Source organism: Somniosus microcephalus, chromosome 1 (genome assembly GCF_052327205.1).
Source record: "Somniosus microcephalus isolate GS21.2 chromosome 1, FLI_Smic_1.0, whole genome shotgun sequence".
Taxonomy (NCBI): Eukaryota; Metazoa; Chordata; class Chondrichthyes; order Squaliformes; family Somniosidae; genus Somniosus; species Somniosus microcephalus.
In genome coordinates this window covers 37,917,091-37,938,054 of record NC_140987.1, presented here as the reverse complement: position 1 = coordinate 37,938,054, position 20,964 = coordinate 37,917,091, and positions in this window count along the sequence as shown.

The window sequence follows — 20,964 nt, the reverse complement described above, 5'->3', positions numbered from 1 at the left end:
GGACTTCAGTAAAGCTTTTGACAAAGTCCCGCATAGGAGACTGGTCAAGAAGGTAAGAGCCCATGGGATCCAGGGTGCCTTGGCGCGTTGGATCCTAAACTGGCTGAGTGGCAGGAGGCAGAGGGTGATGGTCGAAGGTTGCTTTTGTGACTGGAAGCCTGTGTCCAGTGGGGTACCTCAGGGATCGGTGCTGGGTCCCTTGTTGTTTGTGATCTACATAAATGATTTGGATGAGAATGTAAAAGGTATGATCAGTAAGTTCGCAGATGACACGAAAATTGGTGGGGTGGTAAATTGTGAGGAGGAAAGCCTCAGGCTACAGGACGATATAAACGGGTTGGTCAGATGGGCGGAAAAGTGGCAAATGGAATTTAACCCTGAAAAGTGCGAGGTGATGCATTTTGGACGGACAAATAAGGCAAGGGAATACACAATGAGTGGTAGGACCCTAGGAAGTACAGAGGGTCAGAGGGACCTTGGTGTACATGTACATAGATCCCTGAAGGCAGCGGAACAGGTAGATAAGGTGGTTAAAAAGGCATATGGGATACTTGCCTTCATTAGCCGAGGCATAGAATATAAGAGCAGGGAGGTTATGATGGAGCTGTACAAAACGCTGGTGAGGCCACAGCTGGAGTACTGTGTGCAGTTCTGGTCGCCTCACTATAGGAAGGATGTGATTGCTTTGGAGAGGGTGCAGAGAAGATTCACCAGGATGTTACCTGGGATGGAGCGCCTCAGCTATGAAGAGAGGCTGGACAGGCTGGGGTTGTTTTCCTTGGAGCAAAGAAGGCTGAGGGGGGACCTGATTGAGGTGTACAAAATAATGAGGGGCATAGATAGGGTAGACAAAGAGGAACTTTTCCCCTTAGTAGGGGGGTCAATAACAAGGGGGCATAGATTCAGGGTAAGGGGCAGGAGATTTAGAGGGGATTTGAGGAGGAACTTTTTCACCCAGAGGGTGGTTGGAATGTGGAACTCAATGCCTGAAAGGGTGGTAGAGGCAGGAACCCTCACAACATTCAAGAAGCATTTGGATGAGCACTTGAAATGCCATTGCATACAAGGCTATGGACCAAATGCTGGAAAATGGGATTAGACTGGACAGGGATGGATGGGCGGCGCAGACACGATGGGCCGAAGGGCCTCTTTCTGTGCTGTAAAACTCTATGACTCCCATCCCTGAACTGAGCCCACACTCCCAGCCCTGGACTCACCCCACACTGAGCACTGAATTAACCCCACACTCAAATCCCTGAACTCACCCCACGCTCCCAGCCCTGAAATCACCCCACACTGAGCACTGAATTCACCCCACACTCCCAGCCCTGAACTCACGCCACACTACAAGCCCTGAACTCACTCCACACTCCGAGCCCTGAACTCACCCCACGCTCCCAGCCCTGAAATCACCCAACACTGAGCACTGAATTCACCCCACACTCCCAGCCCTGAACTCACGCCACACTACAAGCCCTGAACTCACTCCACACTCCGAGCCCTGAACTCACCCCACACTCCCAGCCCTGAACTCACCCCACACAATCCCAGCCCTGAACTCACCACACACTCCCAGCCCTGAACTCGCCCCACAATCCGAGCCCTGAACTCTCGCCACACTCCCAGCCCTGAACTCTCTCCACACTCCCAGCCGTGAACTAACCACAAACTCCGAGCCCTGCTCTTACCCAACACTCCCAGCCCTGAACTCTCGCCACACTCCCAGCCCTGAACTCACCACACAATCCCAGCCCTGAACTCGCCCCACTCTCCCAGCCCTGAACTCAGCCCACACTCCCAGCCCTGAACTCTCTCCACACTCCCAGCCCTACACTCACCACACAATCCCAGCCCTGAACTCACCCCACACTCCCAGCCCTGAACTCACCACAGAATCCCAGCCCTGAACTCGCCCCACTCTCCCAGCCCTGAACTCAGCCCACACTCCCAGCCCTGAACTCTCTCCACACTCCCAGCCCTACACTCACCACACAATCCCAGCCCTGAACTCACCCCACATTCCCAGCACAGAACTCACCCCACACTCCCAGCACAGAGCTCATCCCACACTCCCAGCCCTGAACTCACCCCACACTCCCAGCCCTGAACTCACCCCACACTCCCAGCCCTGAACTCACCCCACACTCCCAGCCCTGAACTCACCGCACATTCCCAGCCCTGCACTCACCCCACACTCCCAGCACTAAACTCGCCCCACACTGAGCCCTGAACTCACCCCACACAATCCCAGCCCTGAAATCACCCCACAATCCGAGCCCTGAACTCACCGCACATTCCCAGCCCTGCACTCACCCCACACTCCCAGCACTAAACTCGCCCCACACTGAGCCCTGAACTCACCCCACACAATCCCAGCCCTGAACTCACCACACAATCCCAGCCCTGAACTCAGCCCACATTCCCAGCCCTGAAATCATCCCACAATCCGAGCCCTGAACACACCCCACACTGAGCCCTGAACTCACCCCACACTCCCAGCCCTGCTCTCACCCCACACTCCCAGCCCTGCTCTCACCCCACACTCCCAGCCCTGCTCTCACCCCACACTCCCAGCCCTGCACTCTCCACACAATCCCAGCCCTGAGCTCACCCCACACTCCCAGCCCTGCTCTCACCCCACACTCCCAGCCCTGCTCTCACCCCACACTCCCAGCCCTGCTCTCACCCCACACTCCCAGCCCTGCACTCTCCACACAATCCCAGCCCTGAACTCACCCCACACTCCCAGCCCTGAACTCACCCCACACTCCCTGCCCTGCTCTCACCCCACACTCCCTGCCCTGCTCTCACCCCACACTCCCTGCCCTGCTCTCACCCCACACTCCCTGCCCTGCTCTCACTCCACACTCCCTGCCCTGCACTCTCCACACAATCCCAGCCCTGAACTCACCCCACACTCCCAGCACAGAACTCATCCCACACTCCCAGCCCTGAACTCACCCCACACTCCCAGCCCTGAACTCACCCCACACTCCCAGCCCTGAACTCACCCCACACTCCCAGCCGTGAACTCACCCCACACTCCCAGCCCTGAACTCACCCCACACTCCCAGCCCTGAACTCACCCCACACTCCCAGCCGTGAACTCACCCCACACTCCCAGCCCTGAACTCACCCCACACTCCCAGCCCTGAACTCACCCAACACTCCCAGCCCTGAACACACCCCACACTGAGCCCTGAACTCACCCCACATTCCCAGCCCTGAACTGACCCCACACTCCCAGCCCTGAACTCACCCCACACTCCCAGCCCTGAACTCACTCCACACTCCCAGCCCTGAACTCACCCCACACTCCCAGCCCTGAACTCACCCCACACTCCCAGCCCTGAACTCACCCCACACTCCCAGCCCTGAACTCACCCCACACTCCCAGCCCTGAACTCACCCCACACTCCCAGCCGTGAACTCACCCCACACTCCCAGCCCTGAACTCACCCCACACTCCCAGCCCTGAACACACCCCACACTGAGCCCTGAACTCACCCCACATTCCCAGCCCTGAACTGACCCCACACTCCCAGCCCTGAACTCACTCCACACTCCCTGCCCTGAACTCTCACCAAAATCCCAGCCCTGAACTCACCCCACCCTCTGTGCCCTGAACTCACCCCACAGTCTAAGCCTTGAACTCACCCCACACTCCCAGCCCTGAATTCACCACACACTCACAGCACAGAACTCACCCCACACTCCCAGCCCTGAACTCACCCCACACTCCCAGCCCTGAACTCACCCCACACATTCCCAGCCCTGAACTCACCACACAATCCGAGCCCTGAACTCTCGCCACACTCCCAGCCCTGAACTCACTCCACACTCCCAGCCGTGAACTAACCCCAAACTCCGAGCGCTGAACTCACCCCACACTCCCAGCCCTGAACTCACCCCACACTGAGCCCTGAACTCACCCTACACTCCCAGCCCTGAACTCACCCCACACTCCCAGCCCTGAACTCACCCCACACTCCCAGCCCTGAACTCACCCCACACTCCCAGCCCTGAACTCACCCCACACTCCCAGCCCTGAACTCACCCTACACTCCCAGCCCTGAACTCACCACACAATCCCAGCCCTGAACTCGCCCCACACTCCCAGCCCTGAACTCAGCCCACACTCCCAGCCCTGAACACACCCCACACTGAGCCCTGAACTCACCCCACATTCCCAGCCCTGAACTCACCCCACACTCCCAGCACAGAACTCATCCCACACTCCCATCCTTGAACTCACCCCACACTCCCAGCCCTGAACTCACCACAGAATCCCAGCCCTGAACTCGCCCCACACTCCCAGCCCTGAACTCAGCCCACACTCCCAGCCCTGAACTCACCCCACCCTGAGCCCTTAACTCACCCCACAATCCCAGCCCTGAACTCACCACAGAATCCCAGCCCTGAACTCGCCCCACACTCCCAGCCCTGAACTCAGCCCATACTCCCAGCCCTGAACTCACCCCACACTCACAGCCCTGCTCTCACCAAACACTCACAGCCCTGAACTCACCCCACATTCCCAGCCCTAAACTCACCCCACACTCCCAGCACAGAACTCACCCCACACTCTCTCCCCGCCCACTTCAATGGCGGTTCCCCGCTTCTGTCTTCCTCTCCGCCTAATGGCGGCTTCCCGCGTTTCTTCCCCTGGCGGGAGGGGTACACTTTCTCCACGGGCGACGGCCGCTGGCTTTCAGGTTCACAGCCTGCGCGTCGGCTTCAGTGCTTTCCCTTTTCTCGGCAGGGCAACCGGCGCTGGGTACACCCCGTTGACGGCAAACAGTTTCAGCCGCTGGGCTGGCTCTCGCTCAGTTCCCCTTGCTCGGGCTCTGTCTCTCTCCCGCTCGCTCGGCTCTACCAGCGCTGGGTACACCCCGTTGACGGCGAACAGTTTCAGCCGCTGGACTGGCTCTCGCTCAGTCTCCCTTGGTCGGCTCTGCCTCTCCCGCTCGCTCGGCTCCCAATCGCGCCTCCCAGCCCTCTCGCAGTCCGGTGCTTCCCTCCCCGGCTGCGGCTGAGTTTTTATATCTTCCCGCGCCTACGCTCCCGGTCGCAGCGCTTCGTGGCTTCGGTCGCTGCCTGGCCTTTTTCGCCGGTCGCGGTCTAGCTGTCTCATGACGCCGTTGCGTCCCCAGCCTGTCTGTACCGCGGCTTCCTTGCTCCACGCTGCCCCAGTCTCAGCGCCTCTGGGCCCGACTTCTGTCCGGCTCCTTTCCCCCTCGACCGTGGTCGAGTGCACCGCCCTTATCCTCCGGTTATTCTTTTTACTTTTCCCTTACTCACAGTCACCGTGGCCGGCTTGCTTCTCGTGCTGATCGGCTCACTCCTCACCGTGGCAGAAGGGACAGTCAGTGCCTGTTGCTGATGGAAGTCTTTGTCTCTGAATTCTTCCTCCTTTCCAGCTCTGCAGACTCGAGTTTTCTCCCAGCAGAATGACGAGGGCGGTTGCCTCTTCTCGACGCTCGTTAACTGCTTCGGAAGTATTGTTGCCGCAGGGTACGATCGGACTCGTCGCCACTGTAAAGTCTGTGGGTTGTTTAGTTAATTAATACACAGACTACCAGAGTAACTTAAAACAGGACTTTACTATTTGAAGGTCAGGGCGAATCTGCCCAATAAATCCTGACACAGCACTTATATACCGGTGTGGTCACCGTCGGTATTACAGTATACAGAAGCCAACAAAGTAGTGCAACACCTAAAGTAGTTCTCTTAAAGGTGGACGGTTACATACAATAGTTCTCTTAAAGGTAGACGGGTACATACACTACACTAGGGCTGGGCTGACACCTCACTGCCCCAGTGCTGGGCTGTCTCCTCACTGCCTCAGTGCTGGACTGTCTGCTCACTCCCCCAGTGCTGGCTGTCTGCTCACTCCCCCTCACTCCCCCAGTGCTGGGCTGACTGCTTACTTCCCCAATGCTGGGATGACACCCCACCCCCCCCCAGGTCTGGGCTCACCACACTGCACCAGTGCTGGGCTGACTCCTCCCTCCCCGAGTGCTGGGTGAACTCTTCACTCCCCCAGTGCTGGGCTGAAACCTCACTCCCCCAATGCTGAGCTGACACCTCACTGCCCCAGTGCTGGGCTGACTCCTCTCACCCCCAGTGCTGGGCTGACACCTCACTCTCCCATTGCTGAGTTGTCTCCTCACTGCCACAGTTCAAGTCTGACTCCTCACTGCACCAGTGCTGGGCTCTCATCTCAAGCCCCATGTGCTGGGCTGTAACTTCACACCCCTAGTGGTGGTGTACTGGTCTCGCTAGACGTGCTCCTATCTCGTTATCCAGCCAGCTAAACACTCATTCAAATAATTCCTCGAGAAGCGGATTTGCTATTTTGAAGCTTTACTTGAACAAATTTGTGAAACTATATACAAAGATAAAGTATGTTTTGTACATAGAACTGAGTACTATACATTAGATGTTACATAAGATATAAACATATTTATAACAATAGAATAGACTAATTGTATAACTAAATAGCACTGGAGCTAAACTTCAGTAGCTAACAACTAATAACTTCTTATAAACAAAGTATTGTCAAATACTACGCTGACAAGGTTATTATCATGTTATTAAACAAAGATACTCACAGACATTGCGTCTTGCCTAGCATATAAGATGAGATGGCACAGGATTGAGAATCCCTCATGTGAGATTCTCCATAACTCTGCCAGGTTCTTTCTGGGATACTACTTCTGGGTCAAAACAGGAAGGTCAAATAACCTAATGCCATACACTAACACTGCTATACACTAACTACCACTATAGGGTGCTATCTGCATGTAATAAGTCCAGAACACTCCCCATCTGGGGTCGTTAATGACTCCACATAGTCCGAACTCTACTTGTCACTGGAGTCCTCTGGCGACCACCTCAGAGACAGGCCAAGAGAAGACCTTTGCTGTTCCTTCTTTGATGACTCTCAAGTCCACCTTTCTCACTCTCCCGTCCTGGCTGGGATGGGACTTCACGATGATAGCCATAGGCCATTCATTCCTTTTTGCCTGACTGTCCTTCATCAAGGCAACATCTCCTTCTTTGAGATCTGGCCTCTTGCCCTGCCACTTGCATTGGCTCTGCAATGTGTTGAGGAACTCCCATCACCACCTGCCCCAAAACGTGTCTGCCAGACACTGAACCCGTTTCCATTCTTCCTTGAAGAGTTCTCTTTCCCCAAACTTTCCTGGAGGACAAGGGGAAACACCTGTTTTCTGGGTCAAAAGCATGGCTGGAGTGAGGATGAGGGGCGATTCCGGGTCTGAAGACACGGGGATGAGGGGCCTTGCATTCATCACGGCGGTGACCTCAGCCATCAGTGTGGTCAAGACTTCATGTGTGAGGCATGATGATCTATCTTGGAGAAGCATGCAGTTGAGGATGTGGCGGGCAATGCTGATCATGCGCTCCTATGCGCCACCCATGGCAGCTACTCTCTTGTGTAGACTGGGAGAAGGTATGAGCTATGTGGGTTAGGCGTGCTACTGTCTTTATGAGAGTGCTCCATTTGGAGAAACGCTCGAAGCATTTGGTGCTCATCAGATCCTTAGTCATAATTAAATACATACATTCATACACATAAGTAAAGGAATATATACATACATACATATACGCAAAGGAATATATACAGACATACATACATAATTACTTAAAAGAATATATTACTGATGAAAAGTTTCTTTCTTAAAAATGTTGGAGTCATTTTCACATTTAATAAACACAGCAAATTCAATTCACATAGCCACAATTGCTCCTTCTACCTACAGTACTGAAAACCCGTTTTAAAAAACAAAAATAAACTTTAAAACTTACCTCAGCATTTCTTTAAATAACTTTCCTCCCTTTCCCAAACAAAAATATTGCCTTTCAGAAGCTCCATGATAAAATATATCTTCCTCCGCAGCCTCTGGAGCAACTGTACTCATGCTTTTTTCATGTGTAAGTTGTAAGGACTTAACCTCACTGAAAGCATGAATGAAACGGGCGAATTTTACTGCACACGCGCTGCCTGTGCAGTCGCACGCGTTCTGCCTCTGAACCCCTTCGTTCAGAGGACAGGAAATGCCGGTTTTCCCCACATGCGCTGTGCATGCTGAAAACCGGCATTTCCTCTGGCCAGACGCGTGAGTACCCCGACCGTACTCACGCGTTTGGAATGGAATTACTGGGCCAACATTTTACATGTCAATAAAATGAAAAATTTAACAATTGCACGATTTGCCCCCTCGCATCTGCGACTGAGGGTCCAAGGAGGTGCATTGTGCAAGAGGTCATCGTCGTACGTATCCTCACACTGTTCCCTTTCGGGAACTGTATGAAGTGGTGGAAGGATTTCTGGCCACGTTAACGCTCCTTCCGTGACCATAACCATCTTCATACCAGCCATTAGGGTGGTTAGTCCTATGGTGTGAGGGATTTATGGGCTCCCACAACCCATCTGAGGGGGGGGGGCCACCCACACCCGCGGACGCAAGTATCCCGCTGGATGTCCACCCAGAATTTATAGTTGGTGCTCCGACTCCACTTGCCAGGACTGTCTGGAGCGGGGTCCAATACCTTACTCCTTCTGGCCCAGCGGCGGGGATGCTTACCGCTACGCATAAGGCCCACTCCGCGCAAAAGGTGACACCCATACGTTTCCTGCGCCTTTTCCCTCCCCGTGACTGGAGTCCTATGCTTCCACTTGAAAGACCAAGCTATCATCTGTCCTTTTTGCAGCGCCTTGGACTTCTCATTACCAATGATGAGCAGGCGCTGCACCTCCACCTCGTTGAGGAGATTGCTGAGGTCATCATCAGTTCAATTGTGAGTTATTTTAATGCCGTGAATTGTGCTCATTCCAGCCATTTCACGTTGCTAATCAGAGTGGGCCTTTGGCGTAGCGGTAGGATCCCCGCCGCTGGGCCAGACGGGGTAGGGTTTCGAACCCCGCTCCAGACAGTCCCGGCAAGTGGAGTCGGAGTTCCGGCTCTAAATTCTGGGTTGACATGCAGTGGGATATTTGCGTCTGTGGGTGTGGGTGGCCCCCCCTCCTTGTATAGCTTGTGGGAGCCCGTAAAACCCTCCCGCCATAGGACTAACCACCCTAATGGCTGGTACAAAGATGGTTACGGTCACGGAAGGAGCGTTAATCATGGCCATAAATCCTTCCACCACTTCATACAGTTCCCCAAAGGGAACAGTGTGAAGACACGTATGACGACGACGTTGCTAAATAAATAAATGGAATGAAAAAAAATTCTTTCAGGGCTTTTAAAAGTCTTTAAATTGCTTTAATTCTGTTTAAAACTACCTCAGATTCTTCAAAATAATGTAAAAGTTTTTAAAAGTTACCAAAAGCTTCATAAAAATACCAAAAACCTATTTAAAATGCTGCTCTGCATGTAAAAATGCTTTGCAGCTTGTGAGAAACATTGGGGGCGTGTCCTATTAAACTGAGACCTCAAGGGGCGTGTCTCAGTTGCACTGCGCGCTCCAGGCTTCGCGCTGGCTGCACTCCTGGGCGGCGTGACGTCAGACGCTGCCCGGGATTCTTCTCTTTCAAAAAGGAATTCCAGGCGTCCCTGGAGGTGAACGGCAGGCGCGTCGAGTAAGTGTAGATCGGGGGCTTGCACGCGCGGCAAGCCCCCGATCTGAATTTCTGCCCCATTAAGACTACATTACTCATGAGGCTAGGCTACCCACAAGGCAACAGTCAAGATGGCAGCCTGCACACAGGAGCACACATGCAGCATCTCTACAGACACTGTACCTAGAGAACGTGTACTGAATAAATGACTAGCTAGAAGCTAGCTGTGTTCATAATAAGAATGTCTATTTATTAATCAACATAACATGGCCCTGCGTGGATTTCCTGTCAGTGGCCCGGTTCAGCTCCCGGCGCGCTGTGCTTGCATGATCCAGCAGTGTAGTTAGTTCGATGAGCCGGCTGGGATCATGTTGCAAAAGTTAATTCATGAGTTTGATAGTAAGAACTGTCAAACTCATGAAAACTCCGGGCGCCCAAAACACTACCTAAACTTCAAATAAAAGTTAAAAAAGCATCCCATTAATTAAATGAAGTATTAATAACTCTAAAAAACTAATTTAAACAATTATTCAAATTTTTGAAAAAAATAATTTTTTTAATAATCGGGTCTAAAAATAGACTTACCTTACTGTAAAGTCTTTAAAAATAATAAACCTGTGGAAAAAAATTCTAACTTTAATTAATAGACCACTTACCTTTTAAAACTAAGTATTTACGTCTGCTTTTTTCTCGCGTAAAACCGGAGGCCTTATCGCACGGGCAACCCTGTGAAACAAAAGGAATTTCAGCGCGCACGCGCAGACTCCTGCATGCACGCATTCCACCTCTGAACCCCTTGGTTCAGAGGAAAGGAAATGCCAGTTTTCCGCGCATGCGCTGTGCATGCTGAAAACCGGCACTTCCATCGGGCCCACGTGTGAGTACACGGTGCTTACTCATGCGTTGGGACCCGAATTACTGGGCCATTGAGTTCGGAGGAGTGCAGGGACGGATCCTGAAGAAAAGCAGGTCCTGACAGCCAAGTCATGCTGCTGAGGAGGGACGCTGTTACAGATCTAGACCCATGGTCAGCTGGGTTCAGGTCTGTGGGGACGTACCTCCACTGGTCGGGGGATGTGGACTGTCGAATACGTTGGACCCTGTTGTTCACATATACGTAGAACCATCTACTTTGGTTATGGATGTATCCTAGCACCACTTTGCTGTCTATATAATACGTGATGCTGTCGAACTTCAGATCAATCTCCTCTACTATGAACTCTGCAATCTCAACTGCTAATACTGCTGCGCACAGTTCCAATCTGAGTATTGTGAGGTCTGGCTGGGGTGCCAACTTGGCCTTACCAAAGACGAAGCCAACTTTGCTTTGTCCATCTTGAATGGTGACCTTCAGAGAAGCCACACCTGCAATGGCCTTAGCGGATGCATCTGCAAAGACACAAAGCTCTTTGAATTGGGCATTTGAGGGAGAGAAGGGTGTATAGGAGTGAGGTATTCGGATCTCCTGTAAGTCTTGAAGTGAGTCTCTCCATCTGTCCCATTCTGCTTCCATCTCTTCAGGGAGGGGTGAATCCCACTCTTCAGCATGTGTGGAGAGTTCCCTGAGGAGCAGCCTGCCTTGTATGGTGACAGGGGTTAAGAAGCCGAGAGGGTCGTATAGGCTGTTGACTGTAGAGAGCACTCCTCTACATGTGAAGGGTTTCTTGTTATCTAAGGCTTGGAACGTGAACGTGTCTGTTGCTATGTTCCAAGACACTCCTAGGCTACGCTGTAGGGGGAGGTCATCAGTGAAGAGGTATAGATCTTTGACATCCTTAGCACGATCTTCAGGGGGGAATGCCTCCATCACTGCTGGTCTGTTAGAGGCTATCTTGTGTAGCCTGAGGTTGGATAGGGCAAGTAGTTCCTGAGCTCGTCTAAGGGTACTGATGGCCTCTGCTTCGGTCGGGAATGACTTCAGTGCATCGTCAATGTAGAACTCTCGTTCGATGAACCCTCTCACATCACTGCCAAAGTCGTCTTCTTCTTCCTTGGCAGCCCTCCTTAGTATGTATATAGCGACAGCAGGGGACGGGCTATTCCCGAAGACATGGACACGCATTCTGTAGTCCACAATGTCTCTGTTGGGGTTGTTGTTGCGATACCACAGGAAGCGGAGGAAGTCTCTGTGGTCTTCTCTCACCACAAAGCAGTGAAACGTGCTGGATATCGGCAGTGATGGCGATGGGCTCTTTCCTGAATCTCATGAGTACCCCCAAGAGGCTGTTGTTGAGATCGGGCCCTGTGAGGAGTACATTGTTGAGAGAGACTCCCTGATATGGTGCACTGGAGTCAAACACCACGTGGATCTGTTCTGGCTTTATTGGGGTGATAGACTCTGAAGGAGGGGAGGTACCAACACTCTTGGCCTTCCTGGAGTGGAGGAGCTAGCTCTGCATGATCGTTGACAAGCATTTTCTTGACAAATTCTAGGAAGTGTGCTTTCATCTTTGGCTTCTTCTCTAGTGTGCGACGCAGTGAGTTAAAACGATTATAGGCATACTCCCTGTTGTCCGGCAGCCGTCGTCTGGGGTTCTGGAAGGGTAAGGGTGCAACCCAGCTGTTAGAGCTGTCACGAGAGACCTCATTGTCCATAATCTGGAGGAATCTCATGTCGTCGATCGATGGAGCAAGTCTGTGGTCATTGGCGGTGTGACAGAAGACTGACTGACCCGGGTTCTCTCCAGTGAGCATCATCTGTGTGCTGTCTGCGGAGATCAGCGCTGGGGGGTTCTGAGGCTGGGCCATATGACTGAACTTCTCTGTCACTCAGGTAGGAAGAGGGATGAGGTCCTGCAGCAAGAATTTAGGGAGTTAGGTAGCAGATTAAAGAGCAGGACCTCAAAGGTTGTAATCTCTGGATTACTCCCAGTGCCACATGCTAGTGAGTATAGGAATAGGAGGATAGAGCAGGTGAAGGCGTGGCTAAGAGTTGGTGCAGGAGGGAGGGTTTTAGTTTCCTGGATCACTGGGCCTGCTTCTGGGGAAGGTGGGACGTGTACAAGTCGGACGGGTTGTACCTGAACCAGAGCGGGACAAATATCCTTGCGGGGAGGTTTGCTAGCACTGTTGGGGGGGGTTTAAACTAACTTGGCAGGGGGATGGGATACAGAGGGGAGCTGAAATAGGGGGTGATGTGCTGCCAATTATAGAGAAAAAAACAAGTCAGCTTGGTAGACAGGGCAAATATATAAGGGCAAGGCTGGATGGCATCTATTTTAATGCAAGGAGTCTTGCGAATAAGGTGGATGAACTGAAGGTGTTGATAAACACATGGGAGTACGATATTGTTGTTATCACGGAGACATGGTTGAGGGAGGGGCAAGACTGGCAGCTCAATATTCCGGGGTACAGAATCTTCAGGCGAGACAGAGGGGGAGGTAAAAGAGGAGGGGGTGTCGCAATATTAATTAGGGAATCAATTACTGCCATAAGGAGGGATGATATATTAGCAGGTTCCTCTAATGAGGCCATATGGGTGGAGCTTAAAAACAAAAAGGGGGCAAGCACTTTGCTGGGAGCATACTATAGGCCCCCAAACAGTCAGGGGGAGATAGAGGAACAGATATGTAGGCAAATCTCAGGGAAATGTGCAAATAATAGGGTAATAGTAGTGGGGGATTTCAACTTCCCCAATATAAACTGGGATACTCAGAGTGTGAAAGGCTTAGAGGGTGCAAAATTCTTAAAGTGCATCCAGGAGAGCTTTTTGAACCAGCATGTCGAAAGTCCTACAAGAGAGGGGGCGGTACTGGACCTAATTCTAGGGAATGTGGCCGGCCAAGTGGAAGAAGTGCTAGTAGGTGAGCACTTTGGTGACAGTGACCATAATACGGTGAGATTTAAGGTGGTCATGGAAAAGGACAGGGATGGTCCAGAAATAAAGGTTCTAAATTGGGGGAAGGCCGATTTTAATAGGATAAGACAGGATCTGGCCAAAGTGGACTGGGATCAGCTACTTGTAGGAAAATCCGCATCGGAGCAATGGGAGTCTTTCAGAAGGGAGATTGAGATCATACAGGGTCAACATGTTCCCGTAAAGGTCAAGGGGGGTTCCAAAAACCCCAGGGAACCTTGGATGTCAGGGGATATACGAGAATGGATTAGGAAAAAAAGGAGGGCGTTTGGCAGATACAAAAGGCTAAAGACAGAGGAAGCCCTAGAGGAGTACAAAAAGTGCAGGGGGACACTTAAAATAGAAATTAGGAGATCAAGGCGGGGCCATGAAATAACATTGGCGAGCAAAATAAAGGAAAATCCTAAGATGTTTTAGAAGTATATTAAGGGTAAGAGGATAACTAGGGAAAAAATAGGGCCCATTAGGGACAAAAGTGGCAATCTCTGTGTGGAGCCGGAAGATGTAGGGGGGGTTCTAAATGAATTTTTTGCATCTGTGTTCACTATGGAGAAGGACGATGCAGGCATAGAAATGGGGCAGGGGGACTGCGATCTACTCGAACATATTAACATCGAGAGGGAGGAGGTATTGGCGGTTTTAGCAGGCTTAAAAATGGATAAATCCCCAGGCCCGGACGAAATGTATCCCAGGCTGCTGTGTGAGGCAAAGGTGGAGATTGCGTGGGCTCTTACACAGATATTCAGAACCTCTCTGGCCACAGGGGAGGTGCCAGAGGACTGGAAAACCGCTAATGTAGTACCATTATTCAAGAAGGGGAGTAGGGGAAAACCGGGGAACTACAGGCCAGTGAGCCTAACATCAGTGGTAGGAAAATTAATGGAAAAAATTCTGAGGGACAAAATTAGTTTCCACTTGGAGAGGCAAGGATTAATCAGGGATAGTCAACATGGCTTTGTCAAGGGAAGATCTTGTCTGACTAATTTGATTGAATTTTTTGAGGGGGTGACTATATGTGTGGATGAGGGTAACGCAGTGGATGTGGTATACATGGATTTCAGTAAGGCCTTCGATAAGGTCCCGCACAGGAGACTGATCAAGAAGGTAAGAGCCCATGGAATCCAGGGTGCCTTGGCACATTGGATACAAAACTGGCTTAGTGGCAGAAGGCAGAGGGTGATGGTCGAAGGTTGTTTCTGTGACTGGAAGCCTGTGGCCAGTGGGGTACCACAGCGATCGGTGCTGGGTCCCTTGCTGTTTGTGGTCTACATTAACGACTTGGATGTGAATGTAAAAGGTATGATTAGTAAGTTTGCGGATGATACAAAAATTGGTAGGGTGGTAAATAGCGAGGAGGGTAGCCTCAGTCTGCAGGACGATATAAATGGGTTGGTCAGATGGGCGGAACAATGGCAAATGGAATTTAACCCTGAAAAGTGTGAGGTGATGCACTTTGGAGGGACTAACAAGGCAAGGGAATACACAATGAATGGTAAGACCCTAGGCGAGACGGAGGGTCAGAGGGATCTTGGTGTGCAAGTACATAGATCCCTGAAGGCGGCGGAACAGGTGGATAAGGTGGTAAAAAAGGCATATGGGATACTTGCCTTCATTAGCCGAGGCATAGAATATAAGAGCAAGGAGGTTATGATGGAGCTGTATAAAACACTGGTTAGGCCACAGCTGGAATACTGTGTGCAGTTCTGGTTGCCACACGACAGGAAGGATGTAGTCGCTTTGGAGAGGGTACAGAGGAGATTCACCAGGATGTTACCAGGGCTGGAGCGCTTCAGCTATGGGGAGAGGCTGGACAGGTTGGGTTTGTTTTCCTTGGAGCACAGGAGGCTGAGGGGGGACATGATTGAGGTGTACAAAATTATGAGGGGCATAGATAGGATGGATACTAAGGAGCTTTTTCCCTTAGTAGAGGGGTCTATAACAAGGGGACATAGATTCAAGGTTAAAGGCGGGAGGTTTAGAGGGGATATGAGAAAGAACTTTTTCACCCAGAGGGTGGTTGGAGTCTGGAACACACTGCCTGAAAGGGTTGTGGAGGCAGGAACCCTCACAACATTTGGATGAGCACTTGAAATGTCATAGCATACAAGGCTACGGACCAAATGCTGGAATATGGGATTAGATCAGGCAGGGCATGATGGTCAGCGCGGACACGATGGGCCGAAGGGCCTCTATCCATGCTGTATAACTCTATGACTCTATGACTACTGCACGGGGTAAGGTAGCTTGGACGACCATTCCCCAAGATGGAAGTCTTGAGTGTGCTCACCTGAGATGGCTTGTGAGCACCCCTGAGGCACACGTCTCCAACGACGACCCAGCCGAGGTCTAGCCTTTGGGCGAAAGGGCGTCATGTGGACCGTTGATCTGTTTCCTTATCTTATGTACCCTCAGGATGTCCCTTCCCAACAACAGAAGTATGCCTGCATCTGGATCAAGAGGTGGGATCTCGTCTGCAATGCGTCTCAGATGATGGTGGTGATGAGCTGCATTCGGAGTGGGAATCTCAGGACGGTTGTCGGGGACTTGATTACATTCGATCAGTGTAGGAAGGGGGAGACTAATCTTCCCGTCGGCTGACTCAACAACATAACCGCAGGCCCTCCTGCCGGCTGTCTCTGAAAATCCAGCACACGTGTAAGGCGACGGACTTCCTTTGACCTTGAAGATGTCGAAGAACTCGGATCTTGCTAGAGAATGATTGCTTTGTTCGTCTAGTATGGCATACATCTTTTTAGATTCCTGGCGACGTCCTTCAGGGTACACATTAATGAGGCATATCTTGGAGCATGCTCTTGCGCTCACTCCTCCTCCACACACCTCGGTGCACTTGGATGTAATCTCCGGACTGGCAGCTCCCTCTCTCTCCCCACCGTGCTCTGAGGTGGGAGGAGGCGACTCTGACTTCCAAGGAGCTGGGCCAGGGTGGAGTGCTGAAATTTGCCAATCACTTTCACACTCTGTGCATTTTGCATCTACCTTGCAGTTCTTGGCGAAATGGTTCATGGAAGAGCAGCACTTGAAACATATAGAGTTCTCTTTGAGATACTGTTTCCAATCTTCCAGGGACATCTCTCTGAAGCCTCTGCACTTCCTTAATGGATGGGGCTTGTTGTGGATGGGGCATTGTTGTGGATGGGGCATTGTTTACTCATATCCTCAGATTTCTTCTGATCCTTCGTGTTCTCAGTTGAAGACACTTGCATTTTGTGGACAGATATTGGTGTCTTTCCATGTCTGTCAAACTTGTCTCTCCTGGCAAGTGCTGTGTGGGAGGAGAAGAGGTTGAAGCTGGGGTCAGTCCTGGCTTTGGCTTCTTTACGGATGAAGTTGGCAAACACAGAGAATGGAGGGAAGGTAACGTTGTGCTTTAGCTTGAACCTTGACCCGAATGATGTCCACTTCTCCTGCAGATTGAATGGAAGCTTCTCAATGATGGGACTTACCCCTCTGGAAGTGTCTAAGTACGATAGGCCGGGTGGGTAGCCGTCCTGCTTTGCGGCTTCGAGTTCCGACAGCAGATCTCCAAGGTCGCGGAGCTTCTGGGGTTCCTTATTTGTCAACTTCGGAAAGTTATCCAACCTGGCAAAGAGAGCGCTTTCGATGGCTTCAGGCAAGCCGTAGCTTTCTTCCAGCCTCGCCCAAGCCATCTTCAACCCCACTGGCGGATGTCCCACATTGACCGCTTTTATCCTGCGTGCCTGTCCGGCGGACTCTGGGCCGAGCCATTTGATAAGGAGGTCGAGCTCTTCTCCTGCCGACAGGTCTAGGCCCGATATGGCACCGCGGAAGGAGGACTTCCAGGCCCAATAGTTCTCTGGTCTATCATCGAACGTGGTTAACCCTGTAGTCACCAGCTGGCTGCGTGCAAGGTATTTGGCAAGGTCGTAGGTGGTGGGGCCTGTGCCCGGGTTGCCTTGAGTAGGGGCTCTGTTGGGGGTCTCAAGGAAACGGGAGGGGGTTTCCTGTTGACTTTCTCTCTTCAGCGCTCCATTCCTCTGCACTGTGTCCTCTGTTCTGTGGGGGGAGGATCCTGTGACTTGAGGCACGCAGTCCATTTTAACCTTGGTTGGTGACATGGGGCATGTTATATGAAGTGCTTGAGTCTGTAGAAATGTGCGGGTCTTCAACCCTCTCTCTCGTAAACTGTATGTTGGCATGGTCGCTCACGTAATCTGTGGTGCGCTGTCGTCGACTCTGCCGCGGAACGGGAATTAAAGGTTTGTTAGCTGTCTCAGGATCAGCTTCCACCAAAACTGCCTCCAATACTTGTGCCTCAGCTAATGCAGCATCTATCTCTTTTTCTTGCTGTAGCGTGTCTAATGTGGCTTGGAGATGGGCCTGTTCAGCCTGGCATCCAACTTGGAGATGGGCCTGTTCAGCTTTGAGACGGGCCCGGTAGGCTTTTATTTCAGCTTTGAGACGGGCCCGGTCAACTTTTATTTCTATTTCTTTGTCGGCATGCGCAGCTCTGGCTTGAGCTGCTTCTAGCTTAGCCCGTGCTTTGGCGATGGCCATGCTTACCCTAGAACCACTTGACGACCGTGAGCCGGCTGATGATCTGTAGCAACGAGAGCTTATAGACCGATTGTCACATTCTAAAGTTTCGTCTAACTGCTTAAGGTCTTCTACTCGCTGAGTAGCGTTTTCGGTATTATCTTCTGACATGTTGATGTGAGGTAAGTGTGGTGTACAAGGTGAAGACTTAAGCTGGCTCTGTCGTGATGGCCGACTCGGAGTTCTTGCTGCTCCACGTGGAGGATCTCCTCTCTTCACAGCTAGCCGTATTGCTGTCTTTTCACTGTCCTGATCTCGCTAGACATGCTCCTATCTAGTTATCCAGCCAGCTAAACTCTCATTCAAATAATTCCTCGAGAAGCGGGTTTGTTGTTTTGAAGCTTTATTTGAACAAATTTGTGAAACTGTAAACAAAGACAAAGTGTGTTTTGTACATAGAACTGAGTACTATACATTAGATGTTACATAAGATACTAGCTGAAGTGCCCGGCGGTGCCGAGGGTCTTTTGAGGGCATGTTGTTGTTGGAAGAGAGAGAGAGCGCGACTGGGGGGGGGGGGAAGAGAGAAAGCGACTGGGGAGGGGGGAAGAGAGAGAGCGACTGGGGGGGGAAGAGAGAGAGCGACTGGGGAGGGGGGGAAGAGAGAGAGCGACTGGGGGGGGGAAGAGAGAGAGCGACTGGGGGGGAAGAGAGAGAGCGACTGGGGGGGAAGAGAGAGAGCGACTGGGGGGGAAGAGAGAGAGAGAGCGACTGGGGGGGAAGAGAGAGAGAGAGCGACTGGGGGGGAAGAGAGAGAGAGAGCGACTGGGGGGGAAGAGAGAGAGAGAGCGACTGGGGGGGGAAGAGAGAGAGAGAGCGACTGGGGGGAAAGAGAGAGAGAGAGAGCGACTGGGGGGGAAGAGAGAAAGAGAGCGACTGCGGTGGAAGAGAGAGAGCGACTGGGGGGAAGAGAGAGAGCAACTGGGGGGAAGAGAGTGTGACTGGGGGGAAGAGAGAGCGTGACTGGGGGGGAAGAGAGAGCGCGACTGGGGGGGAAGAGAGAGCGCGACTGGGGGGGAAGAGAGAGCGCGACTGGGGGGGAAGAGAGAGCGCGACTGGGGGGGAAGAGAGAGCGCGACTGGGGGGAAGAGAGAGCGCGACTGGGGGGGAAGAGAGAGAGCGACGGGGGGAAGAGAGAGAGCGACTGGGGGGAAGAGAGAGAGCGACTGGGGGAAGAGAGAGAGCGACTGGGGGGGAAGAGAGAGAGCGACTGGGGGGAAGAGAGAGAGCGACTGGGGGGGAAGAGAGAGAGCGACTGGGGGGAAGAGAGAGAGCGACTGGGGGGAAGAGAGAAAGCGACTGGGGGGAAGAGAGAGAGCGACTGGGGGGGAAGAGAGAGAGCGACTGGGGGGGAAGAGAGAGAGCGACTGGGGGGAAGAGAGAGAGCGACTGGGGGGGAAGAGAGAGAGCGACTGGGGGAAGAGAGAGAGCGATGGGGGGAAGAGAGAGAGCGACGGGGGGAAGAGAGAGAGCGACTGGGGGGGAAGAGAGAGAGCGACTGGGGGGGAACAGAGAGAGCAACTGGGGGGGAAGAGAGAGAGCGACTGGGGGGGAAGAGAGAGAGCGACTGGGGGGGAAGAGAGAGAGCGACTGGGGGGAAGAGAGAGAGCGACTGGGGGGAAGAGAGAGAGCGACTGGGGGGAAGAGAGAGAGCGACTGGGGGGGAAGAGAGAGAGCGACTGGGGGGGAAGAGAGAGAGCGACTGGGGGGGAAGAGAGAGAGCGACTGGGGGGGAAGAGAGGGAGCGACTGGGGGGGAAGAGAGGGAGCGACTGGGGGGGAAGAGAGGGAGCGACTGGGGGGGAAGAGAGGGAGCGACTGGGGGGGAAGAGAGGGAGCGACTGGGGGGAAGAGAGGGAGCGACTGGGGGGGGAAGAGAGAGTGACTGGGGGGGAAGAGAGAGAGCGACTGGGGGGGAAGAGGGAGAGCGACTGGGGGGGAAGAGAGAGCGACTGGGGGGGAAGAGAGGGCGCGACTGGGGGGGAAGAGAGGGAGCGACTGGGGGGGAAGAGAGGGAGCGACTGGGGCGAGAGAGCGACTGGGGGGAAGAGAGAGAGCGACTGGGGGGAAGAAAGAGCGCGACTGGGGGGGAAGAGAGATAGCGACTGGGGGGGAAGAGAGAGAGCGACTGGGGGGGAAGAGAGAGAGCGACTGGGGGGGAACAGAGAGACGACTGTGGGGGAAGAGAGAGAAGGACTGGGAGGGAAGAGAGAGAGCGACTGAGGGGGAAGAGAGAGAGCGACTGGGGGGGAAGAAAGAGCGCGACTGGGGGTGAACAGAGAGACGACTGGAGGGGAAGAGAGAGAGGGACTGGGGGGGAAGAGAGAGAGTGACTGGGGAGAAGAGAGAGAGCAACTGGGTGGGAAGGGAGAGAGAAAGGGGATGGGAAGGGAAGGGGGGAGGGGGGAGGAGTGGAAGGGGGGACAAGGGGAGGGGGAAGGGGGGAGGGGTGGAGGAGGGGAGGGGGGAGGGGAAGGGGTGGGGGGTGGGGGGAAGGGGGTGTGAGGGGGGGGTGAGGGAGGGAAGGGGGAGTGGGGGGGTTGGGGGGAAGGGGGTGTGGGGGAAGGGGGGGTGGGGGTGGTGGGGGAAGGGGGGTGGGGTGTGGGGGGGAAGGGGGGGTGGGGGGGTGTGGGGGCGAAGGGGTTGGGGTGTGTGGGGGGGAGGGGGGGTGGGTTGTGGTGAGGGAGGGGGGGGTGGGGTGTGGGGGGAAGGGGGTTGGGGGGTGTGTGGAGGGGGTGTGGGGGAAGGGGGGGTTGGGGGGGTGGGGTGTGGTGGGGGAAGGGGGGTGGGATGTGGGGGGGGGAAGGGGAAGGGGGGTGGGATGTGGGGGGGGGAAGGGGTGGTGAGGGTGTGTTGAGTGGAAGGGGGGTGGGGGGGTGTGGGGGTGGGAGGGGTGGTGGGGGGTGGAAAGTGAGGGGAGAGATATACTTAAAGTACAGGAAACT